The 25,101-nt window shown below is 38.8% G+C and overlaps 1 long non-coding RNA gene across 2 annotated transcripts in view; it reads right to left on the minus strand.

The window, feature by feature from the left end:
• LOC120494113 (uncharacterized) overlaps positions 1–25,101 on the minus strand; it is a 79,092-nt gene that overhangs the window by 12,877 nt on the left and 41,114 nt on the right. For both annotated transcript variants that reach the window (XR_016169555.1, XR_016169556.1), the window contains 2 exons: positions 14,964–15,118; positions 3,584–3,676 (listed from right to left, as the gene is read on the minus strand). This is a non-coding gene — a long non-coding RNA (uncharacterized LOC120494113). The remainder of the gene's footprint in view (positions 1–3,583; positions 3,677–14,963; positions 15,119–25,101) is intronic.

Consider the following 25,101-nt stretch of genomic DNA (forward strand, 5'->3'; position numbering starts at 1 on the left):
TTTTGCGACTTAAAAACACAAAAAAAGAGAGTGGAAATCTTAAAAACGCTCCACCGTCGTGTTCCCGTGTCAAGGGTAAAAACGCAAAACTCTGCTTGACAGAGAAGGTTGTACACAGGCGAGCGGACTTGGTGTTGTTGTGTGGGAGTGCTCTACATTGCCACCTAGCTGCCTGGAGTGCATACTACATTGCATTTCACACACTTTTGCGTCACCATATCCACGCGGATTTTCCACCCAAAACGCTCGTCTAAACGCAAAATAAAAAGCGATAACTAAAGCCACTTTTGCGTTTTCTCTTCAGAATCGTTTCCGTGTACGCATAGCCTTAGAACACATAGAAACACACCAACACCCTGGAGACCACCCCGTATGTAAACATAAAAAACTTTTTGAATTTATTATTTAAGCCGGATTCCAATTATTAGAGTCCGTCACATTATGCCTTTAGCTTTCTACAGCAGTAGTTTTGTAAGTAAGCAACGAACTGACAGGGAAGCATCTCAGAACTAACTCTTGCATTCCAAATAACATTAAAATGTATAACGTTGTGTAGTCGGGGAGCAATTATTATTTCCATCTCCTGCAAGTCATTAAATGCCTTCTAGTTTACACTGGTTAGAGTCTCTATGTCCTCAATCAAAACTCCAAATGGTACACACTTGCACACCGCAGGTTTCTGTTGCTCCACATGTGGTGCGTATTGGAGCGGACAGACAGCGGGTCATGCCAAGTGCGCTTTAATTAACATCTATCCGCGCTCGCGCCAATGCCTGCTGACCCACTACTGTGCTGCCAAGACACATCTGAATCAACTGTAATGAGCACGTTAGCTTAGCATGTTAGCACAGGGGAACAGGTTGCAACCAGACAAAACAACAACAGCCGAGTCATGCTCAGAAAGCAGAAGAGAGGTGGAAAAGACTGAGCAGAGGAGAGTCTAAAGGGATGCAAATGGGAGAAAAATGCTAGTTCACCTTGTTTTCTTCCCAAATCTCTTTAATTGGTGATGTGCAATCATGCTGATTTCTAGGAGGTCTAATCAATGATGGCCGCGGCGTACATTTCCTCTGATTAGCTCCCGCAAAGGCCTGCCCGGCCTTATTGGCAAAGCATTTCTAGTATCCTGGTCTGACTACACACCACTAATTCTAAACCATCAATACGCTAACAAAAATCAAGCCTGACTGAAATAATGTTTAATTCATCTATTGGTTCCAGCTGGTTTTATTTCCATTTGCAGTGCAGTATGCAATTCATAATTTACAATTACTGTCGGCCAAAACAATGGTTTGACATTTTTGACATGATAGTCTATCCATTTTTTTTTTCAGTTTCATGAATTATTTAGAGTTTATATTTAGCTGGGAAAAAAAATCATTAGCCTGAAATTCACTACGAATACTAATTCGTAGTGAATATTGTAGAAGATGATCCGATTTATTTTTTAAAAAGTATTGTTTTTAAATCAGTGACCATAAACAGCAGTTAAAAAAATTACACCTGAATAATAGTGCTGGAAAACACCAATGACTGAATTTTTTTTTTTATAGCTAAGACTTTTAAAAATGAGCCAAAACATAAAATAATCATAACAAATATTCACTAGAGAAAAAACAACAACTTGGTTTTACTTTATTTTGATGGTCTCTAACACATTCTGTTGAGCACAAATAATCTTGCAAGTACATGTCAACTAACTCTCATTAGAGTATTAGTAGAGTATAAGTAGGGTCAGGGATAGAAAAAGTTAACATGTGGTTGCAAAGTTACTTATAGTCAACAGAATAATCAAAAGGGACCATCATAATAAAGTGTAAGCAAAACCTTCACTCCAGTGAACTAATGATTGCTTGAAATAAAACTAACTACTAGCAGGAAAATAATAAAAAAAGGAAATCTCTTAACATATTACAGATTTAAAAATTACCCTAGCACAACCTAATATCTAAAACAGTTCTGAAAACAATATAAATTACCCTTACTGAGTGCAAAAGTAAAATCATATTCATACTGCTTTGAAAAATTAGATGAAAAAGATGATATCACCAATGAATCAGGAAGCACGTCTGAGGGTTTGCTCTGGTCAACTGCCATTAAGATGTCTTATTAATTATACGGCAGACTACAAATTGAAGTAAACAACTCTCTTTGCAAATATGAGGTTACTGACAGCCTCACGAACTCAATAAGCCAACCTGACGTACACATAGTCGCATTCACACGCCTAAACTTCTCGTGCGCTATTAAAACGCCCATCCGCTCTCGTAGCCTGAGCTCTGTGCTGACGTGGGAGAAGGAGGACGTTAAAGAGATATATATGAGACATTTAAACAGCCAGCTCATGACAAGGTTATTGTTGTGTGCGCCTCCAGGTCGGGTGAAGATGAGGAAAGAGTAATTGAGCACTTTGGAGGACATGCAGTGGATGCAATTACTGCGCTGTTATAGCGTGCAGTGAGGGAGTGCCTTCTGCCATCCATAAAAATGTCCGAAAGCGAGTAAATCAAGCAGTCTAGAAGAACAGGCATGCATTTCTTGTCTTCCCTTGCTCGCTCTTAATCTTTGCTATTTATTTTAAAAGGGCTTGAGTAATATTTAACAGACCTCAAACGAAATTTTAAAGAGGACCTGTTATGTTTTTTTACATTTTCAACTTTCTTTAGTGTGTATTGCTGTTTAAGCATGAAAAGGACCTCAATGGACAAATGATCTGGTATATTTTGAGCTGAAATTTCACAGAGGACACCAGATTTATATGACATCTTGTGAAAACTAAAAGTGGCATAATATGTCCACCTTTAAAGATACAAAATGCAGCAACTGACAGTGTGTAAAATGTTTAGTTTGCAGGCTTTCAAAATCTTGACAACAGTATATTTCTTAAAAAACTAATGTTATCAGTAGAATCATGCGATGAGATGTTCTGGAGGGTGAAATTGATCTTTAGCTCTCACATCCTGGTCAAAATCCTGCTCAAAAGTGTGTGCTGGAGGTGTTTCAGGATGGGTGTTGTCCTCCACAACTAATTCAGGTCTGGAACACCACATTTTCATTGTCTAATCAATGTTTTACAATCCTTTTTCTCTTCCACTAATAACATTACAGAATCAAATGGGTTGCAAGCAGGGTTTGTTCAAATTCCTAACCCTAAAATATGAGCAACAGTGATGCTTCGACTCGTGGAAATTAAATCTACAATCTCTGCCAATGACGTGGACTTGCATTTCAAGGACAACTCAATACAATAACTCAGTAAGACAGCGCTCAATTAGACAGAAGCTAAAACATATGCTGAGAGTCAGATGCCTTGTTGAGTCATCAGGACAATTCAATTCTTTATTGGTCTTAGCATCTGTCTTACAGGTACATTGCTCCATAACAGCTTCTTTTTTTTATCTAGCTTGCAAAATAAATATTATAATAGCCCCTGTTTTACCATTACAAACTACAACTTCTATTTTCTTTTTAATACTACAGTAATTGTAATTGCCACCTAGAGGTTGACAGGTGCACTAATTTTTCACATATTAAAAAATGAATAGTACATTTGAGAAATATCATTAAAACCATGTTCACTCACATTTCACAGATATATCAGTCTTCTAGAAAAAGTGGTTTTATTCCTCATGGGGTGGGTCCTAGACAAGCTGAAGTCACATGGCCACCAATTGACCTAGTTAAAACAACATAAACAAGAGGAACAGAAAATTAACTCACAGCTTTAGTGGGAAATGACAGCAGGCAACTTCATGCATTCGCACCAACAGATATCACTGGGAAGAAGAACTGTGTGCGCCCTTTAAGAACACGCAGTATATTCACCACTGCAATTGTGTTGATGCATCACTGTTATTTGCACCAAGGTCTTCCCTTTGTACTTGATGTTTTCCTTGAAATTGTTGTAAACACAATAATAAGAAAGTCACTTCGGAATAAATGCCGAATGTAAATTTGTTCATTTTAAATGGCATTTATTGCGTCTCAGGGCTGCTGTCAATCCATATGTCTCACTATATAATCGTTGAAGCCACATAATCAACACTATGCACAAAACATTGAATAAAAGAAAGGAAAACAATTCAATGAACTTTACAACGTCATTTCTAAACGACAGCAACAGATTTCCACAGAGAATCCATGAAATTGCAATTGGTGTAGTTCCCTATCGAGGGAACTCAACACTGCGTCGATAAAATCGACTCTTTGGGGACGCTCCCTAAGCGTGCGCCTCTGAAGTATGAATGAAACTAATCCAATCCTGATTGGTGTTGCGTCGTGACGTAACATGTGACGGCATACCCGGAAGTATAAAAGTGACGCTGTCACAACACACACTAGCTTTCGCTCTTCAGCAAGCGCTTTATGTTGAAACTGTCTGTCTTATTTGGTGTTGTTTGTCTTATTATTGGAAGAGGTGTGTGCATCCCTGTCCTCGTTACATCACGGGTGGGGACGCACACTCTCTCTGTGTGTATTGTTTGGGAGTGCAGCACGCACGGGCAGCTCTCGAGGGGGCTGCTTGTGAAATGTGTGAGGCTTTGCCTATTAGAGTGCTGCGCTCCCGGCTGGCGTGCTTTGACGAGCACGGTCAGGCTCGCGTTCCCCAGGGTTCCGGTCCCGCATATGTCGAGGCGATGCGGCGACTGAGATCCTGGGGTTCGCAGCGGGATCTGGCGGAGGAGAGTGAGAATGCTGAGGCATTTTCTCGCTCGCCATCGGCTGATCCCGCAGCCTCTGAGAGTGGTGTGGGAGCCCGCGCTGCGGTTTCTCCTACCCGCGATCAGGTCCCGGTGCTTGAGCTGTCTACTTCTGAGGAAGGGGACGTGCTCAGCATCGATGCGGACGACCGTGATCTCAGCACGCCATCACGCGGCCTGGGTTATGAGGAGCTGGTGGAGGTTGTGACACGCGCTGTGGCCAGACTAAACATCAGCTGGCCACAACATGAGCAGGAAACGCAAGTCACCAGTAAAATGGACGAGCGTTACCTGCAGCGCAGGTCACAGCCTCACCGCCGGGGTCTGCCGTTTTTCCCTGATCTCCATAAAGAGATCTCGAGAACGTGGGAAAGACCGCATTCGTCCCGTATTTCGAGTCCCAATGTAATAGATTACAGCAATGTTATGGGGGCTCGAGATATGGGATATGGGAAGATGCCGAAGGTGGAGGAGGCTTTAGCGAGCTATCTCTCTCCCGAATCGGCGTCTTCCCTAAAGACCCCGGTGTTGCCTAGTAAGCCCTGCAGAGAGACATCTGCATTGGTGGGCAGGGCTTACATGGCGGCGGGTCGGGCTGGTTCGTGTCTGCACTCAATGGCGATTTTGCAGGCATACCAGGCCGACCTCCTGAAAGATTTGGATGAGGGGGAGGGGCCTACTCCTGAAGATGTCGCGGAGTTGAGGAAGGCCGCAGATTTGTCTCTCCGGGCCACTAGGGAAGCGGCCAGCGCTATTGGCCGCTCTATGGCGGCCATGGTGGCCACGGAGAGGCATCTGTGGCTGAACTTATCCGGTATTAAAGAAAAGGATAGGTCCTTCCTGCTGGATGCGCCGCTTTCGGCTTCTGGCCTGTTCGGCGACGCCGTTAATTCGGTTGTCGACAGGTTTCAGGAGTCGAGAAAACAATCTGCGGCGTTCCAGCAGTACCTCCCCCGGAAAGCGAAGGCCAAATCTAGTAGGGGGGGGCAAAGCAAGCAGCCCCAGCCATCAGCCAGCTCCTCCCACAGGGCAGAGCAGAAGGAGAGCGTTTCCTCTAGAGCCCCCCCTCCTGGGTCTTGGCAACAGAGGAAACGCTCCCAAAAACCGAAGTCCTCCAGCCAGAGGGGCGACCTGAGGGACGTCATTCAAGCTAAGAGGACTTCGGAAAAGAGGTCCTAGCCAAGGCAGGACTTCAGAGGGCTGCCCCCTCCGCAGTGAGACAACCGAGGTTGTTCTCACAACGGGGCCCTCTAGGAAAAGATGCAGGTCCGCCGTTAACAGCGCTTCGGGCCGCATCAATTTCCAGCGAAAAGACACCAGAGGCCAGCCTCGAGAGGCTGGTACCCTTAGCAGATTTTGTAGAGGGATGGTATCATCTTCCCAACATATCTCCATGGGTCCTGCAGATAATACGAGTTGGGTACAGACTGCAGTTCGCGCACCGCCCCCCCAAGTTCTCTGGGGTGGTGCTCACTGCGGTGGTCCCAGAGCAGGCTCAGGTGCTGGAACAAGAAGTACAGACTCTGCTGTCGAAAGGAGCCATAGAACGTGTTCTTCCGGTAGACAGGGAGTCCGGGTTTTACAGCCGGTACTTTATAGTTCCAAAGAAGGATGGGGGGTTAAGGCCAATTTTGGATCTCAGGGTGTTGAACCGGTCTCTGAGAAAGTTCAAATTCAGAATGTTGACCATTCCAACAATCGTGAGTCAAATCAGATCCGAGGACTGGTTTGTCACGATAGATCTGAAAGACGCCTATTTTCACATCTCCATCCTTCCTTGTCACAGGAGGTACCTGAGGTTCGCTTTCGGGGGCGAAGCATACCAATATCGGGTTCTTCCGTTCGGCCTAGCACTCTCTCCCCGCACATTTACCAAGTGTATGGACGTGGCCCTTGCTCCACTGAGACTTCAGGGGATTCGCGTATTGAATTATCTCGACGACTGGCTTATTTTGGCCCAGTCTCGGGAGATGGCAGTTCGGCATCGAGATGTCGTTCTTGGCCATATTCAAAAATTGGGGTTAAGACTCAATTTGAAGAAGAGTGTGCTAGAACCGTCCCAGGGCAGGACCTTTTTGGGAGTCGTGTGGAACTCGATTACAATGCAGGCACGTATGTCTCCCGCACGTATCGAGTCAATTCTGGCGATGGTGTCCAGGGTGAGGCTAGGTCAGGCCGTCACTGTGAAACACTTTCAAAGGATGCTGGGCCTCATGGCAGCGGCATCCAACATTATTCCTCTGGGCCTCCTTCACATGAGGCCCCTCCAGTGGTGGTTGAAGACCAAGGGGTTCTCACCCAAAGGAAATCCGTTCCGTATGATCAGAGTAACGCGCAAGTGCCTTCAGTCTCTGCAAATATGGAAGAAGCCTTGGTTCCTATCCCAAGGGCCAGTGTTGGGGGTGTCATGTCGCCGGGAAACCGTTTCGACAGACGCCTCCCTTACGGGCTGGGGCGCGGTCATGGACGGCCGCTTTACCAGGGGTCTGTGGCAGGACCATCATCGCACTTGGCATATAAATTGCCTGGAGATGATGGCGGTATTCAAGGCTTTGAGGAGCTTCCTCCCAGACATCGAGGGTCGCCACGTCCTTATACGGACGGACAATACGTCAGTGGTGGCCTATCTGAACCGACAGGGGGGACTCAGATCGCGCCCTCTGTGCAAACTGGCGCATCAGATTATCCTTTGGTCCCAGGGAAAGATATTGTCAATAAGGGCAATGTATATCCCAGGGGTTCAGAATCGGGGAGCAGACATCCTGTCGAGGCAGGGGCTGAGGCCCGGGGAATGGAGACTTCATCCGGATGTGGTGAAGTCGATAGGGGAGAGGTTCGGACCGATGGAAGTGGATCTGTTTGCGTCTCGAGAGACGTCCCACTGTCCACTTTGGTTCTCCCTCTCACATCCAGCCCCGCTGGGGTTGGATGCCATGGTACAGGCTTGGCCGAGGCTTCGCCTGTATGCTTTCCCCCCGATCGCTCTGCTCCCTGGGGTCCTGGAGAGGGTCCGTCAAGAGGGCATCAGTCTACTTCTGGTTGCCCCGAGATGGCCGACACGAGTATGGTTCTCGGATATAATATCACTCCTCATAGCTCCGCCATGGCCGATTCCTCTGAGGAGGGATCTATTGTCTCAGGCGGAGGGCACAATCTTCCACCCTCGCCCAGAGTTGTGGAAGCTGTGGGTCTGGCCTCTGAGGGGGTTCAGTACCTAAATGCTGGCTTATCAGCTGAGGTGGTTGAAACCATACTTAGCTCTAGGGCCCCATCTACCAGGAGATTATATGGCCTCAAGTGGAAGGTGTTTCACACTTGGTGTGGAGAACGAAGGTTGGATCCAGTAAACTGCCCAGTGGCTTCAGTTCTGGAATTCCTTCAGGATCGTTTCTCTGCGGGTCTCTCCCCGTCCACTCTTAAGGTGTACGTGGCTGCCGTTTCGGCTTTCCACGCGCCAGTAGATGGTGGACCTCTGGGGAGGCACCAATTGGTCATTAGGTTTCTCCGTGGTGCTTGGAGGATGAGGCCGGCGATCAGGTCCAGGGTGCCTGCCTGGGATCTGGCAATAGTTCTGGAAGGGTTGTCCCTCGCTCCCTTCGAACCTTTAGAGTCGGCTTCGCCTAAGGACTTAACGCTGAAAATGGTCTTTCTCTTAGCGATTACCTCTCTTAAGAGGGTGGGAGATCTCCAGGCCCTGGCGGTAACGCCAGCTTGCTTGGAGTTTGCCCCTGGCAAAGTAAAGGCCTTTTTGCACCCGAGTCCGGGCTACGTGCCTAAAGTTCCTTCGAGTACGGCTCGCTCTGTAGTCCTTCAGGCATTCCATCCTCCACCTCATGTGTCGGCGGGAGAAGAGAGGCTTCACTTGCTCTGCCCCGTCAGAGCTTTGAGTGTATACTTGGAAAAGTCTGCTTCTTGGAGAAGATCTGACCAGTTGTTAGTATGCTTTGGGTCACCTAAGAGGGGGCTCCCGGCGACCAAACAAACTATAAGTAACTGGATTGTCCAGTCTATTACTGAGGCTTACAAGGTGCGTGGGGTTCCTTCACCTTTGGCCTTAAGGGCTCACTCGACTAGAGGCATGGCTTCCTCTAGGGCCCTTCTGTCGGGAGTACCTCTGCAGGAGATTTGTGAGGCAGCCGGCTGGGCTACCCCGCATACTTTCATCAGGTTTTACAGTCTCAGCCTTCCCAGTACGCCCGGTGCACACGTACTCGGCCCTTGCTGAGTGCCTAATCAGTTTCACTCTGGGGCGGGTCTGTTCGGTGCGTGGCCTAGTGGGTACTCGTTCCCCAAAGAGTCGATTTTATCGACGCAGTGTTGAGTTCCCTCGATAGGGAACGTCTCGGGTTATGACTATAACCCTTGTTCCCTGAGAAGGGAACGAGACACTGCGTCGTGTTGCCACGCCCCCTTTTCAGACCCTTGAGCGTCTTGCTTCATCGCGAGGCTAGTGTGTGTTGTGACAGCGTCACTTTTATACTTCCGGGTATGCCGTCACATGTTACGTCACGACGCAACACCAATCAGGATTGGATTAGTTTCATTCATACTTCAGAGGCGCACGCTTAGGGAGCGTCCCCAAAGAGTCGATTTTATCGACGCAGTGTCTCGTTCCCTTCTCAGGGAACAAGGGTTATAGTCATAACCCGAGACGTTTTCTCTGCTATATAGATTTCCAACAAATAAAGAAATAAAAATACATACATATACACACACAAACACATACTGTATATATATATGAAGAGTTCAGATGCAAAAGCCTCTAAATGCCATTTGAAATTTTCTTTAAGAATGTAATTTTTATCAAGCTTGTATATTTAAGTTCAGTAATTTCACTTAAATGGCAATGAAGATTACCTATGAATTGCCATTTAAGTGAAATTACTGAATTTAAATATACAAGCTTGATAAAAATGATTATTCTAGAAGAGAATTTCAAATGGCACTTAGAGGCTTTTGCATCTGAACTCTTCATATATATATATATATATATATATATATATATATATATGTATGTATGTATATATTAGAGCTGTAAAACGATTAATCGCTTACAAAATAAAAGTTTGTGTTTACATAATATATGGGTGCACTGTGTATAACTATTTTGTATGTAAATACACACACGTGCATGTATATATTTAAGAAAAAAAATATTATTTATATATAAAATATTTATATTTATATATAATATAAATTATATATAAATCTAAATACAGTATAAACATGAAAATATTTCTTTAAAGCATGTGTGTGTATTTATATATATAAAATAATTATACACAGTGCACCTACATATATTATGTAAACACAAACTTTTATTTTGGATACGATTAATCGTGATTAATTATTTGACAGCCCTAATATATATATATATATATATATATATATATATATATATATATATATATATATATATATATATATATATATATACTGTATATACTGTATATATATATATATATATATATATGAAGAGTTCAGATGCAAAAGCCTCTAAATGCCATTTGAAATTTTCTTCTTTAATGATGATTTTTATCAAACTTGTATATTTAAGTTCAGTAATTTCACTTAAATAACAATTAATAGGTAATTATCATTGCCATTTAAGTGAAATCACTGAACTTAAATATACAAGCTTGATAAAAATGATCATTCTAGAAGAAAATTTCAAATGGCACTTAGAGGCTTTTGCATCTGAACTCTTCATATATATATACACACACAAAACCATTCTTCACCAATCAAACTGTGATCATGATTTGATCTATAACTCTCAAATGTCTGGTGAATTGGTGAAAGGGACCACACGCAGCATCTGTATGTTTGTGGATTTCTGTGTGTGTGTGTGGTTAGGCTCACATGAGGGGTCAGCTAATGAAATAGCATTAGCAGCTGATTGTGTTACTGTCCCTGGAGAAATGGAGTTATTCATAGACATGGAGCTTACGAATCAAGAAGGATGAAGATGTAAGCGATACATGGTGTGATGTGCGCGTTCTCGTGTGTGTCGGCACATTTTACATTATAAAAACAAGGCAAAGAAGATCCCGTGCACGAATGAATGTGCGAGTGTGGCACGTTTGTGACTCGCTTTCATCCACACGGTACCAGTCAGGAACAGTGTTTAAATGTGCAGCCATGCATGAAGCCACGAATAGTAGGTGTGAACTCATGCATTAATCATCATTAATAATTCTGTATGCATAGGTCTACAAGTACAGAGAATATGTATGTGACAGATCCTGAAACTGCCTGCAGTCCAGGCCATCTGCTTAATTAGCCTCTCCTCTGATCTGCTGAGAACGAACATGAATTGATCGTTTGGTTGAAAGTCACACATAACTTTAAAAGAATCATAATGAAAAAAATAACTCAGCCACATGCAAAGTACTGATCCAGCCATTTTTAAAAGAAATGACAAGAACTGAATTTAAGATTTCATTTTTTTTTTGTTGGATCTCAGCTCTTGCATACTACAAACGCTACAACATCTGCTGCAATTTTCAGATGTAGATAACAGATTTTCAATAAAATATCCAACTCTCCCTCAAATTTACCAATATAATGCCTTTATGTTTGTGCGGCCTATTATGTTTTAATGTTATTTTTTAGCAGTTTTAGGTATACAACAAACCCCTGGCAGTTCTATTGTTAAATAAAAGCATGAAACTGCATTCACAACACTTTTACTTCTGTAATGAGACTTATTTCTGAGTGAAACCGGATATTCAATTGGGAAAATAAAGCCTGGCATATGTATCCATTATGAATTAATTGGGAAGTATGAAAAGTGAACGTTCTAAATGCAGCCACACACGAATACAAGGGCATGGCTATGTCATTTGTATTGTTAAGACTAATTACACTGCTAGCATTTTATGTAAATACACAAAATGAAATATATATCTACAGTTTTTGCATAAATAAACAGTTTGATAGGTACTAAAAATATTCTGTTCCCAATACCTTGAGTCCCAAACACGCACACACACACACACACACACACACACACACACTCCCCACACCCCAGGTGACGTCCTTCTAATGCAGTTTTAATGTGACCTTCATAAAACAAGGAAAAATTTAATAGCAGTCGAGTATATAACACTTTATGGTCAGTAAGATTTGTTTGAATGTTTTTGTCTCTTATGCACACCAAGGCTACATTTATTTGTTTAAAAATACAGTAAATCATGTGATGGCAAAACTGAATTTCAGCATCCATTACTTTAGTCTATCCTTCAGAAATTCTATCCTTCAGAAATCATTCTAGTATGCTGATTTGCTGCTCAAGAAACATTTATTATTATTATTATCAATGTTGAAAACTGTGATATATATATTTTTAGGATTATTGGATTGATAGAAAGTTTGTTTGAGATATCTTTTGCAACATTATAAATATCTACTGTCACTTTTGATCCATGTAATGAATCCTTGAATAAAAGTAAAAGTTCCTTCCTTCCAAAAATAAAATAAAAAATTACAGACTCCAAACATTTGAGCACTAGTCTATCCACTAGAAATAGTCCATCATGATTGTAGACTAATATACAGCAGTGTTCAAAAGTGAAGTCTGGTCTAAGAAAATTTACATCTTCATCCTATATTCAAATATTATTAAAAATGTGTTAAAGAGTTGTACAGTTGTGCTGGGAGCCAATTGTTTTATTTGTGCAAATCCAATGAAACATGCCAAATGTCATACAAAGACATTATGAACACAAGCAGAACCAACTAAATACTTATTAGCGATTATGTTTAATGCTTATGTGCTTTTTGTTTTTCTGTGCATTTTGTTAGTAAAATAATTAGGGATGCACGATATATCGGCCAGCATATCGGTATCGGCCGATATGTGTTCATTTTTAATGTTATCGTTATTGGCCTGGTAAGAAAATGTGGTCGATATATTAAAACCGATAAATAATGTATTATTCCCTTCAGCTGAGTTGAGCACTGTTTGTTTTTGAATTTCTTGAAATATGATTGAAATCTCTTCAAAAAAATGAAAATACGGTTCGGTACAACATGGGCAGCTCAAATCTGTCATATCGGCTATACAACACTATAATGAGAAAACATCCTTATAATTGTGCGCTTGGGACATGGATTTAATTGTGAGACTTTTGTATTTGTAATCAGGCTCTCAAAATTAGATACAAATTTGGATTTAAGTTTATCGGCCGATATATCGGTTATCGGCTTTCAAATATAAAGAATTATCGGTTATCGGTATCGGCTAAAATTTTCATATCGGTGCATCCCATAGACATATACACTAGACCTCACCTGGGGGTTCTAAGCATGCGTCAAAACCGCCGCCACCTTGGAACAGGGGTCTTGTCATAGGAAGTAGCTAGGTAACGCTGCTATCTCTGCCTTTACTTCGAATTCATTGATGGTGGCGGACTTTTGTGCAGCGTATGAAGTTCACGGATGAAATCTGAACTAGGAAGAATGTTTTAAAAAAAAAAAAACATTTAAAAACATTTTTTTCTTTCTAGAATCAATGATAAATACATGTCTGACCGTTGAAACAAACCAAAAAAACAAGAAAAATCGCATTCATGATGATTTATGGTGATTTTATTTGCGTTAGACCTGTGTCTACTACATTGACGCTGATGCATTAAAGTGGAGGGGCTCCCCTGTTTCAAGATGGCGGCTCTATTGACGCATTCGTTCTAATGAACTGCCGTATCCAAGGTGAGGTCTAGTGTATATGTCTATGGGTGCATCCCTAAAAATAATACCTGTAGCTGCAACTTGCCTTTTTTGCCAAATAATTTTGTCATATAAATAGCTTAAATAAGTTTAGAGTTCTGCTCTTGCCTCATATTTAAAACATTTAAAAACATATAAAATACATGAGTTTAATCAAACTGTAGGGTCATTAGAACAAATATCCTCTCCGGACATCACTTTAAGCCACTACTATATAGAGTAATTTAATAAAAGAGAAGTGGGCTCCAAAGATGTGCCCTCCTGACATGCCTTAATCAGAGATATATTAGGATCATGTGGCCTAAAAGTTAAAGCTCAGGGCTGGAAGAGTGGAAGGTTTCTGGTCTGAGTAAGCCATGAGCGATCACCGTTGGGCCCTTGAGCAAGACACTTAATAGCAGGGTGCTGAAAGGTCACTTGGGATAAAAGCATCTGCTAATTGACTACTCACTTGTGTTCTCCACTGTACTCCACTTTTAGTGCACTTAAGTCAAAGTGCTTTTTATGACACAATGTACCTTCTCTTACAGCATAATTACATCAAAAACATCTTATTAATCGTCTATTTGGGCAATTTAAGCTTCATCTCAGATGGCATTGCATGTGTATCTTCATTCATATTGTTCTTCTGATGTCATGACTTACTGTATCATAGTTTTTTTGGCTCACATTACCGACTGTTAAGTTAAGTGCCACCAAATTGAAATTTGTACTTCTCACAATGCCTTGAAGTCGCACTGTTGAAAGAACTGCATTAATCCATACTGCCCCAAGTGCTGAATATTTATGCCACAAGGACTTCATTATCAATCAATGTCCTTATCAATATTCATGTTGCTTCCAACAGCTCCATTATTACTTCCCAACAGCTTCTTATTAGCATGTTAGTGCCGCCATCATATTTGGACTGCACTTCTGACTTCACGGTTTGTGAATAGCCCAAATTTATGATGAAAATGTAGAAATTGGGAAACAGAGACGTCAGTGTAGCTGTCCCATAAGCCCTGAACACATTTGTCATGCTCGCATCACAACTCTACAACTGTCAGTTCGGCACAGATTCAAGAGTTTCTCTGAATATATTTCTCAGCTTTGCTTTGTCTAGCATTGTAACAAAAGATTCAATATCAACAACATGGCTTTTTTTTGTAATGCTGCACAACGCTGTTCACATTCTCAATGTCTATTCAGCCGTTTGACACAAAGGCAGTCCGTTCAGCATATGGGCTGCATTCATGATAAGTTGTTTGGGGTGATGTTTGTGAAATTAAAGATGTAGCTGCATTCAATTATGCAAGAGCTGTTTATATAAAAAAAAAAGCTAGCTGTGTGGAAGTACTTTGTATTCACATCAAATCATAATTACATTTTTTCAGGATCCAATTTGAAAGAGGTTGCATCTTATTTTAGGGCTGTTAATCGATTTAAAATGTTAATCCATCTAAATACGTGAAATGCAATTAATCACATATCAATATTTGCATACATTAGATTGTTGTGTGGCAAGCTTTTAAAAGTGTGAAACAGACTTACGTCAGAATCGTCATGTGAAAAGATGGCAGAAAGCTGATTGAATACTTCTGAGGGTTCCTGTGCCAGTCAACAAACTGCCATTGGGACGAATGGGGTTGCTAATGAATAGTTCTCTCCAGGTATTATAGACCTTCTTGGTTCTGAGAACCCTTCTTCTGGAAAATAGAAAGCAAGACAGGTTTCGTCTATGGGTCAGTACACGTTACTGATCTCTCCTCCTGCTTTCATTGAGAGGACGTTTCTTTCTTTCTTTAACATTCAAAGAGCATTTTGACAGCAAAGACACATTTCCACTGTCTCCTTTGATGCAAAGTGAAGGTTTATTATGGATCAGCAAACACACATTGCAAAATAAACTAGGTAAGTTAGTAAATCAACCCAGTTAGCACAATTCTGCTCTTATATATATATATATAATATATATACACATATTAGGGCTGTCAAACGATTAATCGCATCCAAAATAAAAGTTTGTGCTCCAAAACGACACACATTTGAGATAAGATGTTTTGTCACATAACAAAGGATGCCTTGAATGTCATGAAAATGATAATAACAAATGTTTGACCAAAAATGCAATTACTACCTTTTTGCTTTGTAGGGCAGTATAATTATTTTATATATATATATATATAAATACACACACATGCTTATATATTTAAGAAATATTTTCATGTATATACTGTACATAGATTTATATAGAATTTATATTATATATAAATAGTTTATATATAAATAATATGTTTTTCTTAAATATACATGCATGTGTGTGTATTTATATATATATATATATATATATATATATATATAATATAAATAACATTATATTATTGTCTGAGAATATATATATATATATATATATATATATATACTGTGTGTATAATATATATATATATATATATATATATATTAGGGCTGTCAAACGATTAATCGCGATTAATCGCATCCAAAACAAAAGTTTGTGTTTACATAATATATGTGGGTGCACTGTGTAATATATATATATATATATATATATATATATATATATATATATATAAAATTTTACACACACACATATATATATATATATATATATATATATATATATTCTCAGACAATAATATAATGTTATTTGCAACTGAGTTCATGCAATTATTATTTTACTTTATAAAGTTCACACCTAAAAAACACTGTAATAATTTTTAGGTGTGATTTCTAAAATGTTTTTAAATTGTTGTATGTACACACATATGTAATGTATATCTTTGTGTACATATCTATTTGTTCAAAAAATATTATATAAATCACACCTAAAAATGATATATTATAAATAAAAAATGAAATGCAACTTCTAGCTAGCCCATATAAAGATCCCAGAGAGGTTCCTTCAGAATATAAAGTATACGAACAGGTTTTTTTCTTCCATATCAAACAAAAGGTATGGAACTGACATCATAGTGACATCTCCACCTGCTGTTTTATGAATGACTCCCCACAGCGGCAATCAGTGCAGAATCGAGAAAACACTTTCCATCATTTTACACAGTGATTAATTCCATGGCTTCATTACCCAGTCTACCATCTATGAAACTGTGAGTATGTGTGTGTGTGCACGTGTGTGTGTGTCTGCAGGTAGTTCTACCCTCTTTGGAGCTACAGGGGATTAACAAGAGCATTTTAGCATGGAGTTGGACACTGAAGCGCTTCCCACGCATCAAGACACAGCATTTGCCACAATGCAAGGATCCCGGCAAAAGCATCAACTCAGCCCTCATTTTCTTTCAAACACAGCCCTCTTATCCACTTCACTTTGTGCTTATTCATTACAAAAGGACTTTATGTAATCTAAAAATAAGTGTTCTGAATGCAGGTTAAACTGATGATGACTTTTCAATTTCACTAGTATATTAATACCTCTTGCCAGTGAGAATGCATAAAGGTTTTTGTAGAATCTTTTGGACTAAAAAACATGATTCTTATGAATTCAATGTAACGTTAACCTACAAACTCTCCTTAGTACAGGAGATGTTGGTCTAGAGCAAATTCAAGAGTTGTCCTTGAACAAAGTCCCTAAACTGTGTTCATACTCATACAATAGAGGTCAGTTTCAAATATCCCATCTCTGATTTAACATAATTTGCCTCATTTGTTTAGTTGGCACAAGGGCTATGAAGAACGGCCACTGAGTAATGATAATAAACATGCTGTTACTCTTCTCAGTCAGAGAGTACATAACTTGGAATTATTAAAGAACTCAAATTCTTTATTATTATTACCCAGCACTCCATCAACTCACAGGTCAGACTTTCCAGCATTTAGTTTAGAGAAGTGCAAATTGAACTTGGAATTCAAACTTGGAAATCCATAACATCATGGATACCTGGCACACGAAGAGATTTACATATTGTTCAAAGTTTTGGGGCAGTAAGTAAAAAATAAAATATTTATCAAGGATGCATTAAAGGAGTAGTTCATGTTTTAAAAAAAACTTTTGCTTATAATTTACTCACCCCCAAGTCATCCAAGATGTCCACATCTTTCTTTCTTCGGTCGAAAAGAAATTAAGGTTTTTGATGAAAACTTTGCTGGATTTTCTCCATATATTGCACTTCAATGGGAACCAAACGCTTCAAGGTCCAAATGAGAGTTTCAGTGCAGCTTCAAAGGGCTTTAAATAACAACAGACGATGAATAAGGGTCTTATCTAGGACCCTCGAGTCGATTCGAAAAAAGATTTGTTCATTTTGATGGACAAGTTTGAACAGGAGAGTCACGAACGCTCATCACAGAACAGAGCAAGGCGACCATTTGTGCTTATAAAACTTAAACTTTTTTATTTACTTTTTAAATGACAGATCATTTCGCTAGATAAGACCCTTATTCATCGGTATCGTTTAAAGCTGCACTAAAACTCTCATTTGGACCTTGAACCATTTGGTTCCCATTGAAGTCCATTATATGGAGAAAATCCTGGAATGTTTTCATCAAAAACCTTAATTTCTTTGCGACTGAAGAAAGAAAGACATGGACATCTTGGATGACATGGGGGTGAGTAAATTATCAACAAAGTTTTTTTTAAAAGTGAACTACTCCTTTAAATTGATCAAAAGTGGAAACAACATAATGGAAACAAAATGGGAAACAGTAATTCAATCAAGCAGTCATATACACTTTATTTTGGCAATAAGGTGACGACTGTTTGATGGGACGATTGATCAAGAAAACGAACCTACTGTGCTTCGAAAATGTTTCGAAGACAAGAAATTTTTGACGTTTGTCCTCCACTTTGGAGTTTGGACACCATCCACATCTCACACTCTGCAGGTTGTGGACAAAAGAGCAAGTGGTCACTGTTTTAGAAATCTCTAGAGTTACAGCTGGGAATAGCAGCCAGCCAGACCTTGAGGGTCTATTTTAAGAGTCAAACAGCTGAGAGAGAGAGAAAGAGAGAGAGAAAGTGCAGCGAGCTGTAATCATAGAGGCAGAGAGTCCCTGAGGATTCGCACAATGCTGTCAGCCCACCTCAGTAACCCCTCAGAGTTAAGCCTGTGCAGGTCTTATCAAACACCTCAAGCTATGCACTCCAGACTCCATCACGGCTCACTGTGCTGTAGCATTGTTCCACAGAGAGAGCTATTTAGCTGAAATTTCGAACTACACAAAAGCCATGCACCGTGCAACTATCTTTTGTCATTACACACACACACACACACGCGTTTGAAGATCTCCAGCAAAAGCAATCCACTGGTCATCCTCAAGTTTTTGTGTCGGTGCCTGAAATCACAGGGAAATCACAAATGTACAAATGTCGCCGGCAGGAAAAAAGAACTGGCCCATCAAGTGATGGACGCAAAGAAAGTGTCACCCAAAATAATTATTCATCTGTCGTAACAGTGTGAGACTTCACCTCATCAAAACAGAGCAGAGATATTCTCGCTGGGCAGCCTGCCTTTGGATATCAAACTTGGCTCAGCTGGAAGCCCAGCTTTGATTTTTCAAAAGGACGATCGTGAATGTCTGATTGCTCCGACTCACTGCACAGCACAGTGGGAAGATATCGGAGTGTTTGTACTAATGTCACCGAACAGGTAAACATGGGAGGCTCATGGGAGGGTAATTGTGTGGGGATCCAGTGCAGGTCAGAGTTCATGCATCGAACTGGACAGATGCTTGTACATACTAAATATTCACATATACTGTAGACTATTTCAACAACCAAAAATACAAGATTACAAATAAAATTAGCATGCAAGGAAGAATTATTCCTGCCTCTGCGAAGATCCCATTTCTGTCAGATGCATCCGACGAACGTCTCCGTTCCCTCACTGTAAAAAATATCCGTGATTTTAACAGTAAAAGACTGTAAAAATGCTACAGAAAAACTGTTAATTGGTTAACAGAAAGTTTCCGTACTTTATACGGTAAATAACTGTGATGTAATTTTACAGTAAAATACCGTTAAATTTACAGTTTTTGAAAGTGAAAAAAAACAAATCGTTGTATAATTTACAGTGAAAACAGTAAATTGACATTCCCACAATTCCCTGCGTGACACTTCACATTTGATGTATTTTTGTTGAAATAACTATAGTTCCTCATAGTTTTATTGTTTTTTTCTAATCAGTTATGTACATTAGGGTTTTATGTTACATTTAATGTTGTTAAATTAATGTTTATTGCATTTTTTAATTTCATGTGTGTTAACATGATGGTGTTTAATGTTTGTGTGAATGACACTGTGCAGCTTCTTTATATAAGTATTACTTAAATAAGTAATCACTTAGTGATTGCTCAAGTAACTCTCATCACTGCTGTGATGATTGATGGTTGTCAGTGTATTACAATGGTCTAAAACAGATATCAATAAGTTGGTATATCAACATTTTATCAGAAAATAAAATACGTTTTTTTACTGTAAATTTTAAGTTGTCTGTAAAACCATTAACGTTCCTATCGTATTATTAACGGTAAAGTTTTGGCAACCACAGCTGCCGTTTTTTTCCCGTAAAATTTACGGTTTATTTTTTACAGTCTTTCAGGGAACGTAGGTTACCTTACGTAACAGAGACGTTATTCTTGCAATTCCCTTTAGTGAAACTACTGGCAAGAAATGACACACATCTTTATGAAAAGATTATTCATAAAAAGATTATTCAAATATTTCCATGGAAAACAGTGACATTGAGGCTGAGTAAATCATGAAAGAATTTTCATTTTATCGATGAATTGTCCCTTTAAACTAGATATCCTTCATGACTACTTCAGTTGTGTTTATTCTCATGTCGATGTGTTTACAGATGTAGTCAAATATAAATAGTTTACATGCCTATAATTACCTTTGAGTAATTGCAAGCATCAGCATTAATTAATAACTAATCTAGACTGCAATCATCTGTACGGTATTTAATGTAATTTAATTAAAATGCTTGCATACACCTGGCTGTCAAGAGCTCAAAAAATAGCCTTGCCTTGCTTTGTTGCTAAGAATCATTTCACAGCTGATGAGATTTACATTTCTTCTAAACCTTGAATGACTTTGAATAACTAGGTCAGGCTGGCAATTTATATTCAATAAGTCACATTCACCAAGTCTTTAACTGACTCTTCATTACGCCCCACCCTTAAAATTAATTCTTCCAAAGCTTTTGCCCACCTAGTGCAAATCTATGGACCTGTATTAGAAATAACACCTAATGTACAAGATAATGTTAATTTATGTATTGATTTAGGTCAGAAGAGTTCAGCTAGTCCTAGGAACCGTTCATTCACTTTCACAAATGGTATCACATGTCAGTGGATGATCAGATGTTTTATACATGCATTATAGTGCTTATTATTAACAGGGTTATATAACATGAACTTTACAATTGAGTGGCTTGAGTGGGTTCCAATGAGATGATAGGTGTATGTGTTTATCAGGCTGCTGAAATGTTGTATAATGATTGTCTTTAAGTGCCACAGCCATGGTTGAAGGTTGGCTTCATTGTTGCAAGTCGTGCCTATTGCGGGACAGCCATAAGAAATACTAACTTGTAAAGATGCTCTTGGGTGCATTTGTACACTTCTAGATTGCTTGTGTGTGGGACAAATTTATTGTGTCGTGTTGTGTGCCCTCCAAGGCAAACTATTGAGAAAGATGGAGCAAGGTTTTGTTTTGTAACTGAAGTATACTTCATTGAATGCATAAAGTGAAGATGGGAATTAAGAAAGGCTTTCTGTCAAGGTTGTTATGCACAAAAAGAGTTTACAGTAGTGTCTTCATACTGTTGGAACAAGTCATGTGATGCATTGGCTTACCTTTTTCAGTGTTGAGTACAGGATAGTATGGTTTCATAAGCTCTGTATGGTTCACAGTGCCCTTGAGCAGGACACATAAGCCCAGGTTGTTAGGAGTATTGTCCTTATGTATTGTATACATGCATTATTTTTTTTACAGTTAGTTGCATTGAATAAGAAAATTAAAATAAAATGAAAAAATTAAGCTGGTCTCTTTGCAAAAACTTGCATGGAAATAAAAATAAATGTCCCAATAACGCTTCCAAAAAGCTTTCCTGCTTATGCAGCCTTCTAAAAGTGGAGAAAGCAATTAAAAAAATGCACTACAACAAGCCCAGTGAAAAAGGTGGTGGATGCATAATAATTTTTTTTAATAATGTAATATTTTAATGTAGTAATGACACATTAATTTGGAAAAAAAAACAACAGTTTTACAAAGAAATTTCAAATAAATTCTGTTCTTCTGAACTTTCTATTCATCAAAAAATCCTGATGATTTACGGTTTCCAGAGAAATATTAGCCATGTTAAACACTGTTTAACACTGATAATAATAAGAAATGTTTCTTGAGCAGCAAATCAGCACATTAGAATGATTTCTGAAGGATCATGTGACACTAAAGACTGAAGTAATGTAATTAATACTGAAAATTCAGCTTTGATCACAAGAATAAATGACGTTTTAAAATATATTCAAATAGAAAGCAGTTATTTATTGTCATTTTATTGTTTTATTTTATTTTATTATTTTTTTTAATTTATTTAATTTATTTATTTTGATTTTATTTTATTTTTTATGCAATGTTAGATTTATGCAATGATCTTGTAAATGTAAATGTATTATTTTTGTACTGTGATTATGTATGTACTGTTATGTGAAAAGCCCATCTGGGGACGGACATCGCAAATTAGCCTCGGCTATAAATGTTGTAGTGTTGCATGTTGATTGTTCCCACTTGTCCCTATCAAATAAATAAATAAATAATAATATTTCAAGACATTGTTTTTCAGTATTTGTTTGATTGAATAAACGCAGCCTTTGTATGCATAAGAGACTCGAAATGTTTGAACCGTCATCATATAATAAAATATATATATGATAAAATATAATAAAATATATATGATATATATTTCATCACATTATATATAATAATTGTGAATTGGATCTTCCATGCGCTTCACACAAGCTGGGGTCTCTTTAGACTGTCCCAAATCGGTCACTTATGAGGTTTCAAAATGTTTAGGATGCAGCAAGCTAGGTTTTAAAATATTTATGTGTTCTGGAGCCCAGCCAGAAATAATGTGGATTTTCAGTAAGTAAAGGATATATTACATAATCACAATGCTCCTTATCTAAATAAATACATGGATATTTTTATTTTATGTTATTAGTGTACTTGTAGAGATTGCAGTGAGACAGAATAGGAGTACATCTGTAGGAAACACAGGTCTGCCAGATGCATTCCACTTCTCACCGCATGCACGCAAGTTTTACAGTTCTGCGTGAGTGTCACAGCCACCATTGTCATTCACCCTCACCACTGCAAAGCAAACAGCTGACAGCAAGAAAAATGACCAGTCTATCTCTAACCTGCTTCTGATTTCTGTTTCTCTGCCTCTCTTTCTCTCTCTCTCTCTCACACCCCCTCCTCTAATTTACATGGAATGAAATGGTTTATGATTCCCAGACAGTGATTTAGCATCCATTTGTCTGTTAGTGATTTTATTTGGCATGAACTGACTCATTCAGAAATTATATTATGCAGCATATTTTTGTGGATTAATCAATGCAAATGGCATGCTAATTGGATCAGATTAAATCTAGTCGGCAGATGGTTTCTGTGTTGTTCTAATACTGACTGTAATGGCACTTGTTGTAAGTTGGCAGTGAATATATGCTGGTGGTGTGTGTGTGTGTTGTAAACAAGGTCTGCATCGAGATTTGTATATCGAGGCTCAGCTAACACTGTTGCCTGCTTAGGTCAGTGGGCACAGTGAGTAACTCGCAGTGTAAATAACATAATCCCAACACGCATAATGAGCTATATGCTGCTAGTGTCTTTGTATTATGAGTTGGCTTAGAATTCAATTACAGGGCCGGAAGTATTTGCCACTATAGTGGAACCAAACAGAATAGCAAATATATCAAGATTTTTCATAATTTAGACACACTCATCGAGAACGCATGCAGGGAAAGAACTATTTCCATAGTACAGAAACACTGAAATCTAATTAGCCTCCCTTATACGCACAGTCGCTTGGTCGTACATCTTCATATACTACCTAAAATATATATTCTCATTTTAATAATAATCATAAGCTCCTCTAGTTACCATTAGTTACAGTTCTGTTGAAACTGCACATAAAATTTCACATAAACCTCTATATATTGAAATGAAAATTGTGAGGGTTTTTTTTCAAAGCATAATTGATGTTTGTATATTAACTCATTTTGCTGGGAAAACCTCACTTCATCAATTTACATTATTCTCAAGACTTTGTTAAAAAAAACACAAGGAAATGTAATAATTCAAATATAAAATCTATGCATTGCATGCCGATGGGGACGTGACTTAATTAATATGAATCGTACTAGTACTAAAGAGAAAATGCTGTATGTGAATTTTTGATTAAAAGTGCAGGACAACAATGCCAAAAATCAAAGATTTCTCTAGACAAAATATTATTGATGATGGCTAATTTGTCTTGTAAATTAGAAGAAAAATATCTCTTTTACTCAGAGGACATTCCAACCCAATTACCATAAGCTTATTAATCATGTGCAGAAAGAGAGCTTTGCTTTCACAACTTATTAAACCAGAACAATTTACTCTTTTAGCCAAGAGCTGAGGGACTATGATGCACACATCTTTTAATCAAAGAAAAAAAGAAAGAAAAAAAAAAAGCCAGTGTATCTTACTGTAATTTATGGTAAGAACCAATATGAGTGATCCACATTAGTCTACAAGCACAGCACAGGAGAGCCGTTTGTAAACTTAAACACAATAAGAGCACACATTAGCTCCATCGTTCGAATAATCGTCTGAAAATGTTTTTTTCTCATTACTGTAAAAAAAAACTATGGGAATTTATACAGTATCATGTTAGCATATGTTGGATATTGTCTGTGTCTGTGGAATTAAATGTAAAAAAAAAAAAAATTTGATATTAAGACCTCAGGCTACCAATAAAAAAAAAGGTTTTATAAGCTTAAATGGTCGCCTTGCTCTGTTCTGTGATGCGCGTTTGTGACTCTCCTGTTCGAACTCGTTCATCAAAATGAACGAATCTTTTTCCGAGTCATTTGGTTCATTCAACGAACGAAATGAACGAGTTGACTCATTTTTGTTCATTTTGAGAAATGTGCCTCAAGATTTGTTCATTTTGATGAACGAGTTCATATAGGAGAGTCACGAACGCACATCACACCCTAACAGAGCAAGGCGACCATTTGAGCTTATAAAACTTAAACTTTGCTTCTTTTTTTTTAAATAAGCGATCGTTTCGCTTGATAAGACCCTTATTCATTGTCTGGAATCGTTTAAAGCCCTTTGAACAGTTTGCAGTTTGCACTGAAACCGTTGAACCGTTTGGTTCCCATTGAAGTCCATTATATGGAGAAAAATCCTGGAATTTAATTTAACTTCATTTCTTTTCGACTGAAGAAAGTATGACATGATATCTTGGATGACATGGGGTGAGTAAATTATCAGCAAAAGTTTTTTTAAAAGTGAACTACTCCTGTAAGTGACATTACTCACAAGCTTTTTTTTGACGACTTTCCACCGATTGAGCGACTACATGTTGTCACATGATACATCATAAGTTTTACTGTATCTTTCAAAATAACTTTTAATGTTGATGCATGTTTTTTCGTGCTA

Source organism: Pimephales promelas, chromosome 8 (genome assembly GCF_988280905.1).
Source record: "Pimephales promelas chromosome 8, fPimPro1.hap1.1, whole genome shotgun sequence".
Classification (NCBI taxonomy): Eukaryota; Metazoa; Chordata; class Actinopteri; order Cypriniformes; family Leuciscidae; genus Pimephales; species Pimephales promelas.